The 25,943-nt window shown below is 28.3% G+C and overlaps 1 long non-coding RNA gene across 2 annotated transcripts; it reads right to left on the minus strand.

Annotated features, from left to right (window-relative positions):
- Positions 1–274: 274 nt before the first annotated feature.
- On the minus strand, positions 275–1,514 carry LOC119671969. 2 transcript variants are annotated; one of them, XR_005251853.1, is made up of 5 exons: positions 1,115–1,514; positions 918–1,057; positions 545–642; positions 443–486; positions 275–371 (listed from the first exon to the last, which is right to left on the minus strand). It is a non-coding gene; the product is annotated as an uncharacterized LOC119671969 (long non-coding RNA). The 2 variants fall into 2 exon arrangements; XR_005251854.1 differs by having other exon boundaries at positions 545–832.
- Between the last annotated feature and the right edge of the window lie 24,429 nt (positions 1,515–25,943).

Here is a 25,943-nt window from a genome sequence, read left to right on the forward strand (position 1 = left end):
AAGTCAAACTTATCGAGCTTCTGTTTTTAGAACAGTATATTGTACTTATTATATAACCTATGTCCATATGCATGAATAGGGAAGGCTGCACTATATTTTTGATTACTTGTGATATGATAATGCTTTTGTTCTTACTGATAACTTGTTGTTCATGACCATTTATAATAGATAATTCATATAAAAAAACTGATTACTGTTTTGATATTGAAAATTTATTGCTGAAACAATTTTATTCTAAAAAAGTCAATATATTTTCTATTATATAGAACCAAAAAATAGAAAAGCTCTTTAATTATGTATAATATTAGTTCATATTTGTTGTAGTTGCTTATCAAAAAATTTGCACTCCGCATACTTCTGCATTTCCATTGCTATAAAATTAAAAATATTAGGATTTATATAAGTGTATAAATATAACAATTATGGAACAAAGAATATTTACCGCAGTGTATTCCTCTAGAGATTCATATAATACTAATTCTAAAACTAAAGAATTAAAATTAGTTACACTGAGTTAGAAAAGAAAATTTTAAATGTAACATACCAGGGTATGGTGTTTTTTCTAGAGATATAGTTACTTATATTTGAAAGTTATTTCATAATAGCAATGATGTCCAGATCTTATTTTATCTTCTTATTTATCTGCATGGGTAAGGTATAAGATATTTACAGTATGTTGCCATAGATAATAAATTAGAACTTGTTGTATTATTTATAAACATTTTTCTTCGATTTCAATCAAAGACTATATATGATAGTTGTATAAGATAGTTAGTTGTATTATTTATATATATTTTCAATTCTGTGGACATTCTGTTATTCAAATGAAATTCTTTAATAAAAATAATTTTATATAAAACATGCAATTAATAAAAAGAATATACTATAAGTATAATTATTTAAGAAAAGATATTTACCGCTCATGATTTTATGGTGTTCCACTTCTTAAATTTTGTTTTAAATTTAATCCAAATCTGTGACAAAATTAATAATAATTTTTATCCAATATTCACGACCTAGTATTGAGTCACAATACTTCCATTAGATCTATATGTTCCTATTTAGAATTTTAAATGTAGTGATTTTAATTATTCTCTTAAAATTTACTAGGTACTTAGTTAGGAGCTTCTATCCAGCTTGCAATGGCAGCTGATAATTCTTCCATTTCAGAATTAAGAGTATTTAATGTTTTTTCAGAGTGTTCTGCAGGATTTTCAACTTCTCTAATCTGTGGACTTGTTTGATCGTTGATATATTTTTTCGGGATGTTATCAATATGTGTATTAGTTTCAACATGGTTTGGTTGTTGGTATAAATTGACAGTATCAGGATACATTTTCTCTCGTTTACAATTTCTTATGTATATGTAATAAAAGAAAAAATATTCTATTTTTAAAACGATCGTCATTACTACATAATATAGCAGTAATAACAAAACATTGATCTTATCTGGTTCCATGTTTAATTTTGAATTTTGATTCCCTGAGAAAACCGGAAATATTAAATTGATATTATTTTTTGTGCATATTTTGAAATGATTTTATATTAATACGAAAGTTACTTAAATTAATTTACCGAAAAAGTTGACATGAAATTCCAAAATTTTTTTTTTTAATCTTAAAATCTTGCAAAGTGTTAATGGAGTAGTAATTTATTGAACTGTCTTTAACACATTATATCTTCTAAAGTTAAAAAATCAAATTTATTTAAAGTAAATTTCATATTCCTAGTAGTAGATGTAATATCATCCAAAATAATACCAATGGGCTCTTTTTAATGTGATGTTAGTTTAAATATTGGTTTATCTCAATAAACCACAAACACTTACTAAAACCTATACAAATATCTGTCTCCCATCACCTCATAAAGGTAGGAATTGGCTTTTATGACATAAGCAGAGCTGGAGGTACATCCATATGTTTCACCGCTGATATTTGTAATTACTCTTTATGCAGTTCTCAAAATAGTAGCATATGAAAAGAGTAGGATAGTTGAAAAGTTAATCAACACCTTGGAGATTTGGACTACACTGACGCCATAGTGCACGTCTCTTCGAAAAGAGAACAGTTACAAGCAAAAATCAACGATCTAGTAAAAATCACGGCTAAGGTTAGACTACGTCTTAATGTTGCTAAAACCAAAATATGCATCGCCAAGAGTACATCAACAACTCCTTTCAAAATAAGAAACATCCATCGAGTAATGTCGATGAGTTCTGCTATTTGGGCAGCTACTTTAATACACATGGCAGTGCAGTAAGAGATGTAGATAGCAGAATATCAAAAGCCAGAATAGCGTTCAGTAATCTAATCTTCGTAGTGTATGGAATTCAAATGAAACATTCCCTCAAACAATAATCCATGTTTATATGCGTATACGTCCTTTTGTAAAAAACGTGTTTTTGTATGGATCAGAAACTTGGTTGGTCAACAGTGAAAAACAAAAGAAACTTCAAAACTCTACCAACGGATGCCTGCGTAATATTTTGAGAATTTGGTGGCCACGTAGAATATCAAATATGGAACTACTTTAGCGAACAAACCAAGAAGATATCAACAAACAAGTTAAGCGTCGGAAATATATATGGCTTTTTGAAACCTGTATACCGAAATATGCCACGAAACACTTCAATGGAACCCCCAAGGAAACAGTCAAAGAGGAAGGCTATGTAACACTTGGGAATGAACGATAGCAAATGAAACCCGCAAATTCTTGAACGAATTACTTCATATTGGTAGAGATAGAAATAGTTGGAGATTCTAGGAAACAAGTTTATGCTCTTGACAAAGCACATCTAACAATAATATAAAACCTTCCAATAAAGGTTTCCTTAATTCACAGACTTGGTGTATTTCAATTGCTTTGTTGCTTATTTTGTAGCAAGTTCGGAAGTTATAATATATTGGTTTAAATTTAATTTTTGAGTGCAGATGCTTTAAATCCATCTATTTTATCTAATGATTTGTTATACGAGGTGTGTGCAAGAAATAACGAAAATTTTTAATTTTTTTTTTTAAACCACTTTCTTTATCTTCAATAATAATTCTTATATTTAATTATTTGTAAATAATTTTTTGAGACTGCAAATACTAGGATTCGAACTCGTGTCCTGCCAAATTTGCCAAAAATCGGTAATAAAATTTATATTTTTATTTTTTCTAGATGCAATAAATAAGATCTATTAAATATTAATAAAAAATTTATAAAAAAACGCTTCAGTAGAGATATTAAATATATCATATAATATTTTCACATAAATCATTTTGTAAAAACTATTTAATAAATTAATAAAGCAACTGCATAAAACGTCAACAAATCTTGCCTGAGGCATTAAATGACACAAGATTGCGATCTGAATATGCCACTTATCATTGCTAGCATAGCATAATGCCTTGCCTTACCTTACCTTACCTTACTTTACTTCGGTACTGCATAACATTCCATTCCATTTCGATATCAAAGGCAACGCACTTTTGTTGTAACCAAAGTTGTTGTGACTGAAGTTGTTGTTGTGAAGTGCGTATTTCTGTTATTCAATTAATTGTGATGCGTCTGGGTCTAATGAGGCTGACTTAGCATTTGAATATGAAAACCGTTGAAGAATGTCTGGAATGCAGAGTTATTTGTTAACGTTGCTGTTGTTTTTTACTGTTGTTGACAAATGCACCAACAATGCACCAGCAATGCACATTGGTTGACAGCAACTGTTTTGTCTGGTTATCAACATTTCAAACTCTTTTTACGTACTCGTTCTCCATAAAAAACAGTTCTATGGAGTGAGTGGTGTTAAGTGGTGTTTGACTAGAATTTTAGGAATTCAACAGGTGTCTGTGTACCGGAATTTATTTTAATGTTGTAGACACATGTGGTTTAGGCAAAAAAAAAAAATAATAATTTTTGTTTTTGTAAAATAAAATAACTTCACTGTTTTATAAAATTTTTGAAATATATTATCGAAAATTAGTTACCATAAAACCTGATAAAGAACTACAATATAATTTAAAGCTTTTTCAAGTTCTGCTGTAAGGAAATAATATACATAATTGTCAATGTAATGTTAACATATAGAAAGAATACTCTATTTATTATCTATTATTCTATCTAAATATTACCATCAATAGACTGAGCACAATATTTCAACTTACATTTTTTATTAACTCGAAAAAAGTCTACATACAAACTGAAGAATTTTGCGGAGAACAATCAATGAGCGCATAGTTTCATGTATAGTAATTGTTCTGTGAGTTGATTTCCATGATCGTGTAAGATTATTACTCCAGATTATTATCTCAGAAGATGTGTGAAGTCACAGGTATGTTCATTCTTCTTATTTGGCACTACAGTCCAATATGAACCTTGGCCTCCCTTACGATCTGCCTCCATCTGTCTCTATCTTCTGCTACTCTCTTCCAGTTCAGTACTCCAATCGTTCTTGCATCACCATACACGTATATCCCATATTTTTCTTAGCCTACCTCTGTGCCTGGTTGTCATCGGCTTTGCATTGAATATGCTGTTCGACTTTCTCTCCGACCCCATTCTTATTACATGAGCAGCCCATTGTAACCTTTGCGACTTAATGTATCTCATTATATTTTCGTTTCTAAGCAGATCTTTAATTTTATTATTTGTTCGTCTTTGACGCTGGTATGTTCATATAAATCAGAAACATGGAACCATTTAAAAACTGATATTCACAGGATTATTGCAGTATTATTACTGTCTCGACTGCTTGAAAAATTGGACCTTCATTTAACGTTTCATTGAAACCAGCTGCAGCACATATATTATATATTCGAAATTATTGACGTATAATTACGTTTTTTATACAAAAGTTTACATCAACATTATATTTACAATATTTTCAATATGTTTAATTTTTGTAAAATTCAAAGTTTGTTTGAAAAGTTTGTTCTTGTTCTTTTATTTCATATATTCTTACACTATCGCTAATTCTTATATCCATTGTTTCTTATACTGCAGATAATTCGCTAATTTTTATAAATGACTTTGCTTTTTATTTCGTACAATCTTGTCATATCTTATTATATCATATACTATCGGTTGAGTAAGTAGTTAGATCATTCTCGCTAAATTATAACAATGTCGTTATAAAACTCGTATAGCTCGTGGTTCATTCGGATGCGGTACTCATCGCCAACTCTCGAAAATTTTTATCGCTGCTTCATCATTCTGTGATAACGTCCATGCTTCCTAGCCCTACAAAAGCACAGGAAGGATGAGCAACCTATAGAGCGTAAATTTTGTTTGTCGAGAGAGAGAGAGACAGAGAGAGTCTACTGAGCCCATAGTAGCACTTATTAGAAATGGTGGTTCTTCGTCTGATTTGCAGGCTGTCATAATTGACGTCATAGTAGTGTCCATGTATATAGTCGCCAGCCACTAGCAGACTTCTGAGTGAGTGTACTTCGTTAAACATTCCAAATCTTTTTAAATATTTTGATATGATATTTACGGTAACATCCCATAAGTCAACGTTTATTTTAAAGTTCGCCAAAAAGCATCAATATAATATTCCATTGACATCTTGCAGTTGTTTTAGTATTGCTATTTTTATAATTTTTAAAGCATTATAACAATGAAGGCAAATCCAGTAAAGACCCAGGAAATGCTTTGTCGAATTCAATTGTTTATCGGTAGTTTGAGGAATTCAAACATGATCAAACAGATATCGATAATTTAAAAGTTTTGGACGCCTAAATTTGGTAGCTACTTCAGATAATATCAAAAGTGTATACAATATAATTTGTATGGTCGTAAATTTAAGTTTAGAGAGACAATTGATCTTTTTAATATACCAGATTGAAATATAACCATAGTTCGTAGGAACATTTAATAATGCAAAAGATTACTTACAGTGAACAGTAACTAAAGTATTGTTGATTTCAAGCATTGGTTACGGTTATTGGTTATTGCAGCGGAATAAAAATGATTTTCAGTGTTTAAAAATGTTCACTACTCTTCAAAGAAAAATTTGCAGTCATCTGAGTGTCGATTCACAGCAATCGGTGAAAGTCATTCAAAGCGACCAAAAACACAATTCTCCATTAGTTAGGTTTTAATCTCCTTATTTTTCGAAACGCATAAAAACCTCTTTATGTTACCTTGAAGGAGGTCTAACAATCAATAGAGAATGTTGCATGAAAATGTTTTTCTATTTGAAAATTGAAAATAAGGAAATGAAGAATTCTGTTTTCACTAGGACAATGCGCCATATCAGAACACGAATAACTTTTCGAATTACTTCCGCGTCTAGTAGATCCAAATACTCTCCAAGTTCAGCAACTATTACCTGTTTGCCGGTCGGAATATAATACTTAAAAAAAGGGTTTGAAATGACCGAAATTAAGCTTTTTTTCAAGATCAATGATAAATCATTTTATGAAGAAATGTTAGAGGAATATTGGATGAATATATGTCTCTTGAGGGAGACTATGTTGAAATTCGCTGTAAAGTGGGGTGTTGATTACATTACGAATGAATTAATTTAAATTAATTTGAGCAAAAAGAATTTTATTAGAAGCAATATATAGATTTGCTTTATTGAAACTATCAATTTAATTTAAAACTCAAACAAACATAATGGTTTAGCAGAGGGTTCTGCTATACAATAAAAAGTTCCATTTAAATTCTATCTGTGGGATAGTGATTAATAATAATTAACAAATTAAAATAAGGTTTTTATTTGTTTGGAAAGAAATTCGATGTTATAATATTGAAAGTTATGAAAATAGTGGAGGAAATCGTTAAGAGTAGGCTATTATATGGGATAGGCGGCATAAATTATTATTACAGATAAGGTTAATAAAAATTCTTGGACAATAACCAGCTGCAAAAAAGAGTTTACTTGCTTCAATAACAATTATGTAGAACTTTGATTATAAAATTTATGCACGTTTACTACTTAATAATTTTTTCCCTCCATTTAATCATACCTTAAAGATGTGAGGAAAAAATCGTAAAATTTGTAATGTGGCACAATTCGCTAAGATTGTTACATCTCGCTATGAAGATCGGTCACTTTGAAGAATGCGGAAATTGCTAAGCAAATGTGATGCCATAAGTTGAAAATAAATGCAATCTTTTCACAAGAAATGCAAAAAAGACAGAATGAAACAACCTAAAAGCATAAAAAAGTAAAGAAAAAGCATCGTTTATGCTAAACGTGGTGTACATCTAATGCCATGTTCCAGAGGGAACATCAACCACACAATGTAAGCTGGCCTGACAACTACTTGCATTTTTGCCTTTTGCCGAAACATGCAAACATATTTATGTAAACTTATAAGCAATTTTTTATTAAACTATATATATACATTTGTGAATACAAATATTTAGATTGCATACATATTACATTGCAGTAATGTTTATGCGCCCATGATGGTATGCAGACCACTTCGACTGTAGCATCAAAATGTGTACTTCATTTTAAAGATGAATCGTGGTCGACATACTTGTGCACTTCACCAATATAAATTTATGAAAAGCTGTAGGTGGGAAAATTGCATCTAGTATAATCTGTAAAATTAGTTTAAAAAATTAAATATTGGAACTAACTTACATAATTATAAAATTGCCTTATTTTATGCTCTATGGTCTATTGATCTATATTCTAAATTTCGCCAGTATGGTAATTTGTTAGAATTTCCTACACAAAAGTAATGAAGACAATAGAAAATAGTAGTAGATGACAGACAGTTTCGGGCTTTCACATATATACATATTATAAAAAGCACAAAAGGTGTAGTGTTGTTGTAATTATTACAATATGCAATGCAGTTAAAATTAGGTAATAGTAAGATTATGCGATTTTATTAAAACTTATAGTATTAACATAATAAAATATATAAGTAGTACAATTAAAACTGACGTTTCGAGCTTCCACTGTAGCAAATAATTTTACAAATGAAATTACGTTTAGAATGTGTCTCATTTAGAATTTTCTAATATCAGACAAAGATAGGAACTCCTACCCCAATATTACCTACCTGCCGAGATCAAAATCTTTTTTTTAGTAGAGAGTTCATTTAGTCACCCAGATAGAACCTTCTTGTTGAGACAGTAGTGCAAGTTAAGATAACCTATTAGATAAACTACCAACGATATTAGCAAGAACGAACAAATTCTTTAGTCTGTCGGTTACCCAGAATAACGCACCTGGGATGAAAAGACGTCTTAGGGATGATATCTTACGTTATTATCAGAGATTTAGTTTTGATCGAACACACTCCACAAGAAAAACTCTATGTAATAGAATTCTGAGTTGAATTCGATTTTTATCAAAATAAAAAAATGAAACATACTATAATATTAATTGTTTAATTAGTTATCCGATTCTCTTTTACTGCATTCACTGTCTTAATCGATTACCATGAAGCATTTAGAAAGTACTGAATACAGAGAAAAGTTCTGCATTGTTAAGAGAATACAGTGCTTGATTATTTATCCAATTTTTGTGAAATGATTAAAATGTGTGTTACTGTACATTCACATTGATTAAAAATCCGCGAATTGATTGATTAAAAATCCGCGAATTATCTTTCTAGTCATCGTAAAAAATATTATATATTATACAAAAATATTATATAAAAAATGTAATATTCTCTATTCATAGCGGGGCTTCACTGATATTCTTTCAAGTAAACACATTTTGTTAACTGTCAATTCAAAATTCCTATTATAAGATCTTATAATAATAATAATATGTCAATAGAAAAAATATATACCTATGATATGTTAGAAGTATTGACAAAGCTCTATAGAGCATATCCAGTCCTTAAAATTTCTTTTATAAATAAAGATATTCCCGAAAGTAGTAAAGAATATGTAGAACGTGTAAATAGGAGTTGTAATGAGTTAGCTAAAAATTTTTTGACAATGTCCTGTCTGCAAGAAGGTTGAAGAGTTTTCAGTTTTTAATTTCAGTTTAATTTAAATTATATATTATAAGTATTCCAATTCGAATTATAATATTCGAATAATTATTTGTTGTCTGCTGCAATGCATCTTCATAATAACATCTTCTGAAAAAAAAATGTTAAGAGATTAAGATAATACTATATAAAAAAACCGAGACTTGAACTGATATGAACTTAAGTGGTGCAAATTTAACGTAGATATAATAGGTTAAGTTATAATAAAAGTGTTTTAGCTATGAATTTGTTAGTTTCTAATAATAAAAATGTTGATCTGTGTGTTATATCTCAAATGTACAAGATCCACATGAGTTCAATGCAGCAGTTTTCACTGTTAATACTTATTGAAACTTATTAACTGTTTGGGTTTTAGTGTATCTTATTTATAAAATTTCTGAAAAATATACGACAATTTTAATGAAATAATAAACCAAAAACGAGTCAAAACTGTCAGTTGCTTAATTCACCAGTAACATAGGCCAACCCATCTAAGGGAATATTAGTAGTTGTCGAACTAAAGCTAATAATCAGATAGAGAAAGTGTGATCGTAAGCGAGACAGGAAGGAAAACTAAGATCTTAAAATATATCTATGAGATTTATATCTATTAATACTTTAATCAACGCTCATTTAATTGGAGTTTAAGGTCAGACTTATATCGTGCGAAAGTGTTGAACGGATGAGCTGTCTAGATAAGGTACTGCTCTTTTAAAACCCATAATAATATCAATCTATTCAAATATCTTATCAGACTAAAAGCAACTGAGATTGAAAAGTATGAGAGACTATTAGAACAGACTTGTTACTTACCAAGACAATTGTGGCCTAACTGTGATAAAATAACTTATATCTTGGATATTGAGTTAGAGTTAACAGTTAGAACAGTTTGTGAAAACAATTGCAGACAATTGGTATATGGACAGCTGCCATATACCAAAGCAATTGTGGTCTAAAGTATGTCAGAAGGGAACAAAGATTCAACTGTCAACGGCTAATAACAAATATCTTAGACATATCGTGAACTACGAAGGTAGAGATTTGCATATGATTAATCATCATGATTCTGATCAAATAAAAACCAACTGTCAAGGAGTTACAACTGTCATGGACAAAACAAACTAATTATACATTAAGACCATTATTACCACAGAATATGTGGAGTGTTGCCACAGAACAACACAAACTCCACATAAACAGTTAACAGCAGAACCTGGTACAATCATTAGATTTAAACTTATTAGGATTATTATTCCAAGATGTAAGATGCTCTCTAAGATGTAATGTTTAAGTACTGCTTCATTATTTCGAAAAAACGAAGTCCCGAATTTAAGGCAATTATTTAAAATCATTTCACAATATACGTCGTGTATAATACTTATAAAATTTATATAATAAATGATATTCTGGTATTTGATCATACTGAACGAACGTTGTAGTGCATGCAACATACCAAAGAAGTCTGTGCTGAAGTAGTGAAGATTTTAAATGCTGTACGAAATCCGGTATTCAAGCTGTTTGGAATGCAAAAGAAAGCAAATTCTAAGTTAAAAAATTTGTACATCATTACGAGGTCGTTGGTGTAGAAAAAGTATGTGTTGGTATGTAATGCATTGAAGAAAAAATTCCAATAATTTAATAGAAAAATCAAGTACATAATTGTTGGTAATAGAGAAATTGAAGACTCATTAAATTTTTTATTTTTGATTTTTTTTTGACATTTTATGCAGGAACTGATGATTGCCTGTATTTTTAATCTTAATTACGAATCTTAATTACGAATCTTAATTACCCCTATTAAATGGACAGTTTTCCCTGTTTTCTTTAATTCCACTAAATGTGTTTATTGTTTTTTGTTTTCAGAGATGTTTAATTAATCATTTTTAACTCCCCAAAAAATTTCTAAACAAATATGTAGGCAATATAAAATTAATATATATTGAAAATGTTTCAATTTCGAGTGGTAATTCAAGATACATTTACAGCAAATGAAGGAAAGGCATGAAGAAAATTACAAAGCTAGAACAACGAAAAACGTTGACAAAATGGTTTATATAAAAATAAATTTAACTTTTAGATATCACGAAAATATTTCACTTCCTTCTTCTAAGGCGGCTGCAAAGAATTTTGAAAATAGAAAAGCGACAAATTAAAAATATATTTTTAGATGCGCTGCTGATGATGTCGCAATTGTGGCGCACTGTGAAGACTGTGACAATTCTTTTTTCTGGTATATTTTTGGTTTCTTTTTTCGTGTAGATCGCGTCAAATTGTAAAAATTGTCTAGCCGGTAGAAAAGAAAACTTGGTCGATGGTTGATTCATTTCAGATCACACCGCACTATGTCGGGACGCATAGAACATAGAGAGAAGTACGAAGTATGCACAAAATAGCAGCAATAGCATTGGGATGAGACAAAAAATTAATTTGTCTGAAAGAAAAAATTAAGAACAATAAAAAAATATACATAAATTATATTTGTATTTAAATATGCAAATTTTTTTTCTCTTCATTCTTGTCAATAATTCAGGGGAAAGCATAACATTCCATTTTCATACGAGTTTAATAAAAACTAAAAAAATCCACAGGGATAATTTCAGTTATGTGATACTTAAAGTCAAATTAATAAAAAACACTGATCTCCATATTAATAGTTATATTTTTTAATATTTTTAACTATAATAATTATAAATAATAACATAATATTATTAATAATAACATATTATTATTAATAATAATTATTATTAATAATAATAAATTATTAACGTAATAACGTATTAAAGGAATACGTATTAAGGAATAATTATAATTATTAATTATAAATACAAATTGTATTAGTGAATATTATTATATTATTATTAATAATAATTATTTTTATTATTATAATTATAACAATTTGTATTTATAATAAATAATTATAATTATTATAATAATTATTATTAATAATTAATTAGAATTATTAATTATAAATACAAATTGTAAAATGAATATTATTATATTATTATTAATAATAATTATTTTTATTATTCTGATTATAACAATTTGTATTTATAATTACTATTAATAATTAATTATAATTATTAATTATAAATGTAAATTGTAATAGTGAATATTTGACTTATATTAAATTGACATCTGTTTGACTTGATCGTTGCCATAATTAGATACATCTTCGTGAAAAGCATAATTAATTCTGCACACAAAAAATGAGATCGGTCAATATAGACCGTAGAACCAATAATGATAATTAATTATATATAGAATGATCCAATTAAATTGCAAGTTTTCAGAAGACTGTGTATTTTGAATTAATTTAACAGGAAGGACCCGAAAAAAATATTAAACAAATAAATTTTTTGAATTTACTTCAAATTTTCAGTCTGGTCCCCTTTATCACGAATCACAGCTTTGAGCCGATCGGTAAACAATTGGTACGTCGTGTAAATGTGAATCTACAAAATCTTCATCCATTCACAAGGAACAAGAATGAAATGATTAAAATGATTTTCAATATGACTGCACTGATCGATTTGGTCAATAAACGAGCAGTACACTGAAGCGAATCGTAATGGATTTTGTTTAGTTCCACCTTTAATTTTTAAAAATACTTATTCTGCAGTTTTATTACAACATGCTATTGTTCGAATTTGAAAGATTCAATCATATAGAGGTATTTAAGGGAACTCACAAAAGTGTGATATTGTGTTTAAATATAGCGTTATTATTCTGGTACTTCTCAGCTTTAATACGAACAAAATTTAAGCTTGCTTGAAGGCAGTAAGATCAACTTCCATTAAGTTATAGCAGAATTCGCTAAACAATCACGGTTATTGATGTTCTAAAAGTATAGACCTTTTACTTTTATCAGCAAGCAAATATATGCAACCTTGATCAAAAAATTTTAGAAATTACCGCTAGGTGGCGATTTCTGGAACTACCAGCAGGTGACATAGAGGTTCACACATATGTCAAGTATAATTTTAACGTCATAGCTTTCAAGAGAATATCTAATTTTAGCTCTTTACTCAATCAAATCAAGATTGATTATATTTTATTCATTTACTTGTATTTGTAAAATTTTATATAATGCTTTATGCTCAATAAAGAGCACCTTTTTTTACTCAAAAACAAAAATTATTGATGGTGTTTATTTTTTGATACAAATTCTTTATTATCTAATATAGTTTTCTTAACAATGTTTCAATTTCTTTACCTCTTCAATGTATCGTTTAAAGACTTTCACAATAGATATTATGTCTTCATATGACTAAAACTTTTGTCCTCAAACACAAACTATTTTCATTGGAAAAAAAATTAAAGGGGATGGATGATTAAATAATTCGAAATGATATTCATGAATTTTACTTATGGCAATTACTGTGAGCATGTAAAAAATTATTTTTCTAGATATTATTTGGTAATTACGGTGTTAAGTTTATCGAGTAATGTTACAAAAAATTATTTATTATTATGCAATTATTTTTAAGATTGTTAACTCAAACAACTATAGCAATAACCTTACCAGACCTTACTAGGTCTTTCTCGAAGCGTGATTACTTTTTTAATTTTACTGTTTTATTTTGTTTGATCTTTAGAGTGTTCTGGTTGATCTTCTCTAAAAGTCATATTATACTGAAATCATTCTAATAATTTCTTAGGAAAATTTAAATAATTGCATTTTTGGTTTTACATCAATAAAAACGTCACTTAACACCCAGAGAGCTTTCTCATACTTAAATTATCATGCAATATTTTGTGAACGTATTCAATATCAATAAACTGTATCATACTTTAATTATTTAATGTTATTTGGTGCCCTCTTTAGATATTTTCGTCAGTATTTACAGTTTTTGGAGGTCCAGAACAGTCTCTATCAACACTTTAATGAATACTTTTCAAGCTGGCTTTTAATATTGCACAGGGAACAATATTATTATCTTATTTGATATTCATACAATATCACAAAGCACTTTTTAAATATTTTCATCAGTAATGATAGTTTTTGAAGATTTAGAATCCTAACCCGTTTTACGTAATGGTGCAAAGTCGTAATAAGGTCACCTGTCGTCAGGTGATGGTTTCGCTTATCTATATCAGATATAATATGCAACGGTCTATAACTTCTGGAGAAAAAAAATTGTAATAACTACAAGATATTTGTTTCTCTCCATTTTCAGAAATTCTTAAAATCGACCAATGAAAAAATTATTAAAATTAATATTGATAGTTAAAATTAATTAGTTGAATTTTGATAGTTTAAATTAATTTTAACTGTTATTTTTAGGATTACATTATATAGTTGAATGAAAAAGATTATTTGGGCCCAAACTGTTCCACAACGCTTTGTGTTGATATCTTTTAAAATATGCACTCATATTCTCAAATTGAGCAGTTATAAATCAATATCAATCATTTGATATATTTAATATATTTTCAAAGACAATTAAGAAGTGTCACAAACAATGCATATAATAATTAATTAATTAATTTTTTTTTTATATATCACTTAAGCTGTAAATAAAATACTAAAAGGAGTATCTGACAGTGGAATGTGCGAAATTTTTTGGTCAAAGCATACAGAATATAAAAAAAATGTTTGCCATTAATAAGAAATCTATTCATTTAAAATATAAAAAGCATTCCTAATGTCTTTGTGTAGTGCATCGTGTTGCGCTGCTCCTTAGTTAATCCTCCTTTCGGTAAGTATATTTCCTCTTAAGTTCGCTTGATTACCAACAAAAACGTTAACGCAAACTGACACAACTAACAATATAACCAAAGTCGACGATGACGACGATTAAGGCGACTACTTTTAAATTTCCAGGAAATTTTCTTATACAAAACAAAAAAAATTAAAAATAAAAAATAAATTCGTATAAAAGTTGAGCATTTACCAAATCAAGGTAAAAAATAAAACAAAATAAATAACAAAACTAAAGACTCAGAAATTCTAGATTTTTACGTGGTTCAATATAGGAACATCAACAACAGCCTCAAAAGCAACAGCGCAACGCATTAAACTTAAAACGTTCAATTCTGATAATAACGTTATTGGATGCATTCTTTTGTCTCATAATATAGCTGCTGCTGCTGCTGCTTCTGCTGCTAGTGCTGCTGTGTTGTGCTGTTGCTGTTGTTAGTGTTGCTGTTGCTGAAGGAAGAATATTTGAAGCAAGTCCCTGGTTCAATTTTGCCACCGTAGTTGCCACCACGCTCAGTTGCATTCTAAATATTGAACAAAAACCTAAAAACAACAAATAAAACAAAAATAAAGAGCGCAACTGCAGACAACAAACAGCAAACAGCAAACAACAACTTGTTGCAAAGCAGAGAGACATTATAAATAACAACAATAATAATGATCTATAAAATAATGCTAACGATTATAATGACAATGATGATGGCGAAGACGAAGACGAAAACGATGAAGATGATGACGATTCTTATGCTTTTAAGCTGTTGCTGTTGCTGATGCTGTTGATGATCATGATGATGCTGTGCGGCCTTTTGCCAATCATGCTGATGTTGTTGCGTCTTCATTGCCTTAAAGCTAAGTCTCACAGTTCAAATTTTGCCTTCTAAACGAGCGGCCAAAGACCAAAGCGCTTCTGCTTTTCTTAAACGAATCCTAAAAATTATTTATTAACGTTGTAGAAATCCGCCAAACAGGTTAAATTACGAAAACTACAACAGTAAAACAACATCAATAACAACAACAACAACGATAACAACAACAATAAGTATAACAACAACAAATACAAAATGATAATGAAAGGCAAACAAGAAGGGCCAACAAAATTCCAAAAAAGACAATGACTTCTTTTCGACTTTTTCTTGGGATAACAATGTTGTATGTTGGAATTCAATTTAATTTTTTATCTTTTATCATACTTTTAAAATTTAAAAATAAAAATTATTTTCACATTTTGATATTTTTAATATTATATATTAATATATACATATAATATACATATATTAGATAGATCTGCCTACTTGTCGTATGAGTGATTATTAAGTTTTAAAAAGCTTAATGAAAAGGAATTATAAGTAAGATGACTAATAAAAAAAATAACTTTTAAATAAAATTTGATTTTATATAGATATATGTATATAGCATTCAATCTTATTTTGTTATCCAGACCTCCAATCACTGGTTGAGCTCAATAGTCTGTAGTTGTAAGAATGAAGCTCTGTTGTTATCATGGGCCGTTTCTGTGATTGCAAGCCCATGCCTTCAGTATGTTGCCGGCATATCTTTCACTAGTGAAAGTTACATTCAATATCTTAAGCAAACACAATGAACTCTCACATCCATCCTCTGAGTGTATCAATTTCGTCGCAGGTATCTCGTCTCTCCGCAAATATATATTGGAGTTATATATTCGATTCAATATCTCTGTTTGTGCGTTTGTGTAGAACGATTTATCTGTGTCTTAAAATTGGCTTAAGTTTTAGCTATTATGTTTTTTTTTCCTTCAAACTAGTATTCTTGTTTTAATCTATTATTGTTATTAGTCTACTATTACTACTATTATATACATATCATTATTATCGCAAAAAATAGCAGCTGGGAGCTTTATTTAGGCATGAGTGTATACTGCTCTTTATTTCGGGAGGCTTTTGAGAATTAAGTTTAAGGTTTGAAGAAGAACATTTTAATTTGAAAATCCATTGTTTCTAGAGTAAAATTATCTAAAGTATTTCAATTGGGGTTTGAATCTTAAAACCTCCGCTTACATATGCCACTGAGCTTGGAGAATGTAGTACATGCTATTCAAATTATTAGCAACATTGTAATTCGTAAAATGTTGTGACACGATTTGTGACATTATGGCTTCTCTCGGTAAAAGAGCAGTTTTTCTTTTAATTTCAGGTGTTTTTTCATAACATTTTTCTTCTTAAAACACCTTGCTCCTAGGTAAAGTTCAACTTTGTTCTTAAATCTTCGAATTTCTTATACGGTCCATTGTATGTGCCGAATAGACGTAAGTGGATTTTTAGGATCGTCAGCATAACCTAATATAAATTATATAGTAGTTATTTAATCTTAAATGAAGGTTCTATAAACAATATAGGAGAATTGAACACAGATTTAGTTGGATTAGTTTTGTTCTGTGTTTCTTATACGATTTAACTTAAATAGAAAGAGGATGTATAAGTAAGTTAGCATTCATTTGACTCTTCCGCCGTGTATCTTACTGCTTACCAGTCACTGGCATATTCCTTGATTGTATTTTGGTTATTTTATATCCAATTCAGATGTCCATTGTTCATTTAAGAAATAAAATGCAGATATCAATAGTAGTCATTTATCATCAATATAGTAAATATATATATAATATTAATGTTTTTGAGTTTCTTATAAAAATTAATATAGCTTGTTGTGATTTATATTTTTTAATTTAAAATTGAAATGTATATGTCAATTACTCAAACAATATCTTAGTTAACCAAATATTTAATTATGCTAAGGTTAGTTGAGTATTTTTACTATCTACTAACTGCGAGGTTTCTTCATAACCTCTCTCTACGCCTTGACTGAATTATTGTTTATGACTTCATCAGACTAAGCAATGATTGACCTCAGATCTGCATACCTCCCCGAGGAGCCTGTAACCATTCTGAGATTCGATAACCAAATATTTGTTAATATTTATTAATAACCGTAACAATAAATAAAAATATTTTATTATTTAATATAAAATTTACGATCATATGTATATTTAAAAATTTATATATACATATTTACTCACAATTTTTTTTATCAAAGTAAATGAAGTTAGTAAGAAGTACAAAGTATTAAAATATTCTTTTTACATAGAAAATAATAAAATTTAATACACATAATTCACATACAACGAAACTCTTTAAATTTTCTTCATATACGAACAAAAAAAAAACAGAATAAATCGATTAGTTTGGAAGATCAACAAAAATTTCAAAAGCAACAAAACCACAAAATAAGGTTGATAAGACGTCGGAGTCGACGTTAGCATTAATATTAACGTTCACAGCCAAAAAGCCTAAGCAACAGTCGTCGCAGTCAACGTCGCAGTAATTTTATACTGATGTCGACGTTAGCTTAAGCATCATTTTTTGCTAGCAGCGCCACCCATATTTTGCCCAACTCTCACATCACATCACATACCAAGCACCAAAACACACTATTGTAAAGCGCCAATTATTTTCCATGCGGCTTTTAGCCGATCATGATCAGAGCATGCTGACACCCGCCACCCCCAATGTTACTGCATCCAAGCACTGGCACATTTAATGAACGAACTATACGATCATCAGAACAACCGAACAACCGAACATTTACGAACGAACAAAAATAATATAATCGTACGTCGACAAAGTTGTGAATGAAATGACTTTAGACCTCTCTGGAATGTGGAATGTAGTGTGAGACAAAACAACGCAGTAATTTAGTTCAAGCCAAACGTAGATTGAATAAGTTATAAATGTATGGCGCTAGTAGTAGTGGTGGAGATAGTGTGCCAGCCGTCGTAACCAACAACAATAATAACAATAGCAAGAGTGGCAACAGTTTGTTTGCATGTGTAAAAGCTCACACGTTTATCTCTTTCAAGTGTCGTACGTATATGTAATGTTTAGCATTGATTGCATATGTAGTTCGTTATCTATACATGGACGTACGGAGAGAATAAATGTGTTTAGGAAGGTTTGAGATTTTTATTATTGGTTTTGTGCTCAATATCTCTTACTGCAAAGTCCAAATGTGTATTTTTATAATACGTTTGCTATTATTATTTAGAGTTTGATTGTATTAATTTTTGTTATTCCGTAGGTATTGGTGAGATGCTTTGCTAGTTTTTGTCGTTTTATTGTGCAAATAAACCAAAAAAAATTGTATAAAACTTTGGCTAGGGGTAAATACAGCAAGAGGGTGCTTCAAAATAATAATGGCGGCATTGAAATACCCTTTTCGTATGAAAATTTTAATAAATTTTTTTTTATATATTAAAAAATTGCGATATATTAAATATTTTTAATAAAATTTTTTTTGAAATATTTAAATCTTATAAAAAATATACAAAAAATAATTTTTTTTAATGTTTAATTCTGTAATTTTCAGCACAAAATCCTTAAAGAAATTCATTGTTAGCAATTTTACTATTAGCAAAATTTTTTTTATCATTATTTTATCATAAATTGTTTAAAAAAAATGTTTCTATCTGTTTTAAATCTTTCAAAAATATACTTTTTATGTATAAAACTTTTGTTTTTTAAATATAAAAGCAAATTAACCAATTAAACTGAGGTCCTTTATCGTCATAACCGTAGTTATAATCCAATAATGGCATATTTTTTCTTTTAAGTCTTAAAATATACAAATAAATAAATAAAGTGGGAAATTATTTTATTTTCTTGTGGTTCTTACTTCCGAAAAAGTTTTCAATTAAAATTTATAAAAGGACTTAAGTAAAATATGAAAGGTATTTTTTAATACATAATTTAAAATTTAATAAATAAAATAGTTTTTAGAAATTTAAAAAAAATTCTATTAAAAAGTGATTCAAATGCATAGGATTTTGGATCCTTTATAATATAATTTATGTTAACACGTAGTTACTGTACCTATACCATAAAACTTTTTACGAATATACTAATATATAGTAAAATATAAAATAATTTATCAATTAATATTAATTAATTTATTTTTGTATATTAATATATTGTATATTAACTTCTGTTAATAATCCTAAAATTCATCACTTATTCATAATGGTAATATTATTAAAAATATTTCTGTCTGACGGTGTTTCTAGGAATAAAATCTATTAAAACGTGATTCAAACGCATAGAATATGGTTACTATATATCATATATTTTTTAACGAATATAATAATATATAGTAAAATGTATAATAATATATGAATTATTATATGTATACAGATAATGAGAATCTAATTTTATTTACTCAAATTAATATTAATTAATTTATTTTAGTACATTAATGTATTGCGTATTATATTCTGTTAATAATCGTAAAATTCATCAGTTATTCATAATGGTAATATTATTAAAAATATTTCTGTCTGACGGTGTTTCTAGGAATAAACAATGTGTTTAAATAAAAATTTTAATTCTAAATTAATTAAATCTTTTAAAAGTTAAAAGTTAACTAAATCAAACTAAACTTTAATTCAAAACTAAAATCATCAGAAGATATATGGAAGTATTTATAGTGAAGTAGTTAGTAGTTCACAATTTTCTTAATATGACCTTCTTCATCTGTTTAACTTCATTTTAAAGACCAAATGATTTAACCAGAATAACACAATGAGCTATATTTGAAACAATGTTTAATAGCTCGCTTCTCCTTAGCAACCTTAGTGGCATCATATAGGAAGTAGATATCTTCGAGTGAAAGTGTTGAACTTTGTACGTGTCCACATACGCCCTATTAAACTTACATTGTGACCGAAAAGTTTCCGGAATAAATTAAATAAAACGCAAAATTCTTAATCTTCATCAATATTTATTTTATCTCCTTCAAAATATGCTCCATTAGAAGCGATACAACAAATGCCAACGTTTCTTCCAACTCAAAACATTTTTTATAGGCGCTTTCCGGTATGGCTTTGAGTTCCCTCTGCGAATTCTGTTTTACGTCTTCTATGGATTCAAAACGCGTTCCTCTGAGTGGTAATTTGAGGTTGGGAAACAGGAAAAAGTCACACGGTGCAAGATCAGGTGAATACGGTGGCTGTTCGATGGTATTTATTGAATGTTTGGCCTTAAAATCGTTGATAATGTTGAACAAATTGAGGTGAATCGGAACAAGCCGGGCGTTGACACGTCGCATACACAAATTGTCCACCAAAATCAAACGAGCCATCTCACGACCGATGCCTAGCTCTCGTGCTATCTCTCTAACACTCACATGAGGATTTTTGAACACGATTTCCTTTGCCTTTTCAATGTTTTCGTCGGTGGTAGAGGTCGAAGGTCGTCCAGAACGCGGCATGTCTTCGACGGTCGTACGACAGTCCTGAAAGGCTTTGTACCACTCATAAACTTGAGTTTTCGATAAAACTGATTCCCCATAAGCCTTTTGTAGCATTCGCAACGATTCTGCACACGAAATTTCGTTCGAAAAACAAAATTTGATGCAAACTCTTTGTTCAATATTTTTTTCCATTGTTTTTTTCGCAACGCACTACTGAGGTGAACTGGTTTCAACAGCTGCCGTAAACGAACTGTCCGACAGATCGCGCTCATTTTTGGCATAGTAATTAAGGACAGTGCTGCCAAACTACATAAACTTAAAATATCGAAAAATATACAGCGCGCGAATTTTAAATGAGAATTTCCGAAAATCTTTCGGTCACAATGTACTTAATTTATTATTAGCTGATTTTTTCTTAGTTTAATATATAATACAGATAATTTTATATAAAATTTCTTATTTATATTAACTAATCTCGTATCAATCATCTATAGGTGTACGAATTTTTATTAAGTGAACATGATAAATAAATTCTTTAAACAATATTTTTAAAACTTCTTTATCTCAAATTTATTTAAGCATATTTTTTTCGTGGTATATGATTTTATTTTTATTTTTTTTCTATATGATTTTATTTTATAAACTGAAACGCATATAGAAGTATTCTTTATATATGTTGCAATCCTGGAATTAAGTAAAAAAAGTACTATAAAATCTATAAAGATTTCTTTAATATAGTTTTCATAATACCAATCTATGATTTAAATATTTTACTGATTCTCTCATCAGTTGATCGACACTTTTTAGCAAAAAGTTAACTAAAACTAAATTAGTTAAATTGTTTTAATACTACATTGATTATATATAATGTATTAGTTTCTTAATTTCTAAGAAAAAAGTAAAATAAATTTTAAAGGTTTTGAAAAATTCTCTTCTCTCTAAATGATCGTTTATCTAGAAGATATTCTTAATTATCCTTAAAAAATTCATTCGAAAACCTTTTTATTATTAAGAAAACAACCACCAATTTTAGGTGGTAGTTTTTTCATTTTCGATTTGTAAGGATAATAAATTATTTTTTATTTTAAGGACAATTTTTTTCAGGTACGTATGTCATTTTTAAAATACTACTCTTCATTAAATTAATAAGCAAAAACATAATCAAGCAGTTTCATTATACGTTCATCACATTTAAATGGATCGATATTTCAAATATTGTTGAAAAGACTATAAATAACTCAAAATACACTAAAATATATTTTAATTCAATTTATTAAATAATACTAGAATTTAATATAAGAAATATTATAATAACATTATTCATATTATTAATCAACCACTTATTGTTCAAGAATGTGGACTTTGTCGTGACTAAAAGTGTAACGCTTAACAGAAAAATCAGTTCAGTTATTTTAGTAAGATTGTATTTAAACCAATGGATTTGTTAAATTTAATATATCATATTGATCATATTAATATATCATATTGAGTTTATATGTTTTGAATCGACTCTTCTTGTTTATTCTTTAACTCAATTGTGAATTATGATAATTATTCCTTAAACTTCAATTGTAGCTGTGTTAATATTACGTTATCATAAATTCTTTAACAGTAATGCCTCTTATTTTAAATATGAAACTGAATAATTTGAAACGTATATATGAAATTTATTTAAAATTAATTAAAAATATAACAATCAACATACATTATTTATAAATTTTCTAGATTTTTCTGTATAAATTCAGTTTTTTGTCCTTACTAAATATATAATCTAATTTTATAACAGTTTATAATAATTGATCTCAGAGCGCAATGAAGGATAGTATATTAATTAATATAATATATGTTACTTGCAGTCTTGAAATAATAATAATTAAATAGTACCCAAATCGTTTTAACCTAATAAACTCTATCAATGGAAAGGATCAACATTTCTCAAAGAACAGAATTAATAAGTTTTCAGTGCATTTATGTCATTATAATGATATTCATTGTCAATTAAATTGATTAAAAATTTAATGATCAGGATAACTTTTGAATGAATTATAATAACTTTTGAATGAATTACAAATTATATGATGTTAAATAATCATATAGTTTTTATCATATTAGTATGTTATCAGATACGATAACATATCTGTTGAATGTAAGTAGGTTAGAACCTGAAACTCATAATATATTCAATTTCTATTATTATGTATCAAATTTAAGGTATGATGTTGTCTGATTCTCTTGGTGTTTAACAAAAGTCATAGCTTATTTTTAACCTTATCTTTGTATTGTTTTCAGCTTTTGTACCTATAACGTTTTATATTCCGGTCCATAGTGGGATTTTTTGTAGCAATGAACTTTATTCCCAGTCTAAACCTATATTATCAATAAAAATAAATTTTTGTTGGGTAATTCATTGTTTATCTTGTTCCTTGTTTCGAAATTCTTATATTTTGTCGTTATTGTTACATTAACTAAATTATTGTAATTAAGAGAATTCATCTACAGGCCCATTTACTTCAGAAAATAAAGTTTGAAGGAGATCAATTTTTACTTAATAATACTTAAAATAATTTTTTATTTTTCTAATGGAATGTATTGTCTTCTCAACACTAAATAACTATTTAAAAGCTGTTTCTTGAAATTATATCAAATTCGAATCTTAGTATAATAAAATTTTATTTGGATTATTTGCTTATAGACATTTTTGAAAAAGTGTTGAAAACTTTTTTCCAAAATTCGAAATTAGAAATATGTATTTACTAAACAATATTTTATTATGTATGTATAAAATATCAAACAAAATGTGAAATAAAGCCAAATATAAAATATGGATGTAGTAAGGATTCAAAGGATATCAAATAAAATGTGAAATAAAGCCAAATATAAAATATGCTACATCCATATTTTATATAAGGAAAAAATTGCTCACAATATTGAAATTAATTAAAATACAATATGTTATATAGTATATTGAAACAATCCAATATTCATAACTTTATTGAACGAAATTCTATATTTCTATATTATAATTCTATATAATTCTATATCCTTCTATTAGAAATTCTATCGATATTATCTTTAACTTCCAAATTTATTAGACAAATCCTTGCATTTGATTTCTACGAATGCAGACGCATATATATTTTTCCATATTTGTGAAACTAAAGACCAAATAATTTAAATATATTGTCAATTTTGTCAAAAAGATCAAGTTTCTTAAACTTGTTATATGATTTCTAATGTTTATATTGATTTGTGACCACATTTACGACTATTATTGATAAGCTTATAAATTATTATTAAAGACAAGATGCGCTACGACTAGAAATATATCTATTGGATATAGTTTTGCTTTTTAACTCTGTTAGGACTTTTAATAAATTTTAGTATGGCCTAGAATTTATTGTTTCAGAGTTTACAAAGAGGCATAATAGGGTCATGTTTTACAATCTCCACTTCTTTTTTCAAGAACTATCACCAGAGTAATAGATTGCCTGTCGATTTGCATAACAAAATTAAAAAAATATCGATTGCTCATTTCTTCTCTTCTCCTCACCTCCTTTCCCATTGCATTTTTGTTTTCCCTCTAAAGAATCTATAAAGTTGTATAATGTTATCTTAAGTTGTTATTGAACTTCTTGAGGCAGTGCCAAGTTTTTGAGCCAATCTCATCTTTAGTAAAAACTTTGTATCTACCATCGTAACCTGCAGAGTTATCTGAGTAGTGAAGATTTCTCTGCTAAGACCAGGTCGATCACAAAGAATTTGCTTAAATATGAATGTAAGTCCTCGAGGTCCATTTTATATTATCGACTTTTTAAATATCTTGGAAAAACTCAACACATTTTAATAAAACTTCAATTTGCAGTAAACTGTGTAGTAAACTGATAAAGTTCTTCAGTTATACTCAGCTTAACGGAAGTGACTTTTCTGATATTCTTTATGCTGAGATAAGGAAATGTTTTACTTGTCGTTGGTATAAATTATTAAGTTAGTGACTTGTAAACTTCTTTTTTTGTTGTTTTATGATAACACTATTTGAATGAGTTTGTGAGATTCAAGAAAACCTCAGAATTATGAGACAAGATTAAATTTATGCTTATCCTCCTTTAAGCTGAATAACCACCCATTTCTATAGTCTCGTGTCATACATATCTACAGTTATAATAAAAAAGACATTGGAGGACTTTGGAACGTTCGCAATTTTGATTTACTTATTGTAGGGAAAAAAATTATAAAACAATTTAAATTGCAAATAAAAATAATTTGGCGAGCTATGTATATAATTGGAATTATCATTAGAGAGATTTTCACAAATATGTTTAATAAACGAGAGGCAGCAATTTCGTTGGAAATTTTTTTGTTATACAAATTCTGCTGAAATATAACATTACTTTCACGAGTCTATCATCTTTTTACTTTCCAAATATATTATTATTATTGTGGAAAAGGGATAGTACACTGAGACCTAAAAGATCTATTATGCTATTAAGTCGGATTAGAGTGTTTCTCCAAAAGATCTATTATGCTCCTTAGTCGGTTTAGAGTGTTTATTTAATAAAAGATAGTATAGGGCCTATCTTTCCTAGTACTGAATCTCTTTATCCCATGAAATACCCTCCAAGGTCGTTAATGAAAGACAGTATAGGATCTATATTTTCTAGTCTTGAATCCTTATGTTCAATGAAATACCAACCAAGGTGTTTTGGGCTCTCCCCTAGCACATTGTCTGCAGTATCTCTCTCTGCTCAACAGTATCTGCAGTCTGAGTTGGATTAGATTCCTAATTTTGTTAGATGATTATTCACTCCAAACATAACATCCTGTAACTATTTTTTTCTATTTCTCAAACTCAGAAATACACTCAAAGAACAACGGGATTTAACAATTAAGGACGTTAAGACAAAATTGCACAACTAGTTCAAAATCTAAAAAGGCACTCCAATCGTGTTTCTCAAACTAGAAACTATGGTAGCATAAAAGTATATTATTAAAAGGGGCCTAATTTGCAGGGGATGAAATAATCATAATAACGTAAA

This window comes from Teleopsis dalmanni, chromosome 1 (assembly GCF_002237135.1).
Source record: "Teleopsis dalmanni isolate 2A chromosome 1, ASM223713v2, whole genome shotgun sequence".
NCBI lineage: Eukaryota > Metazoa > Arthropoda > Insecta > Diptera > Diopsidae > Teleopsis > Teleopsis dalmanni.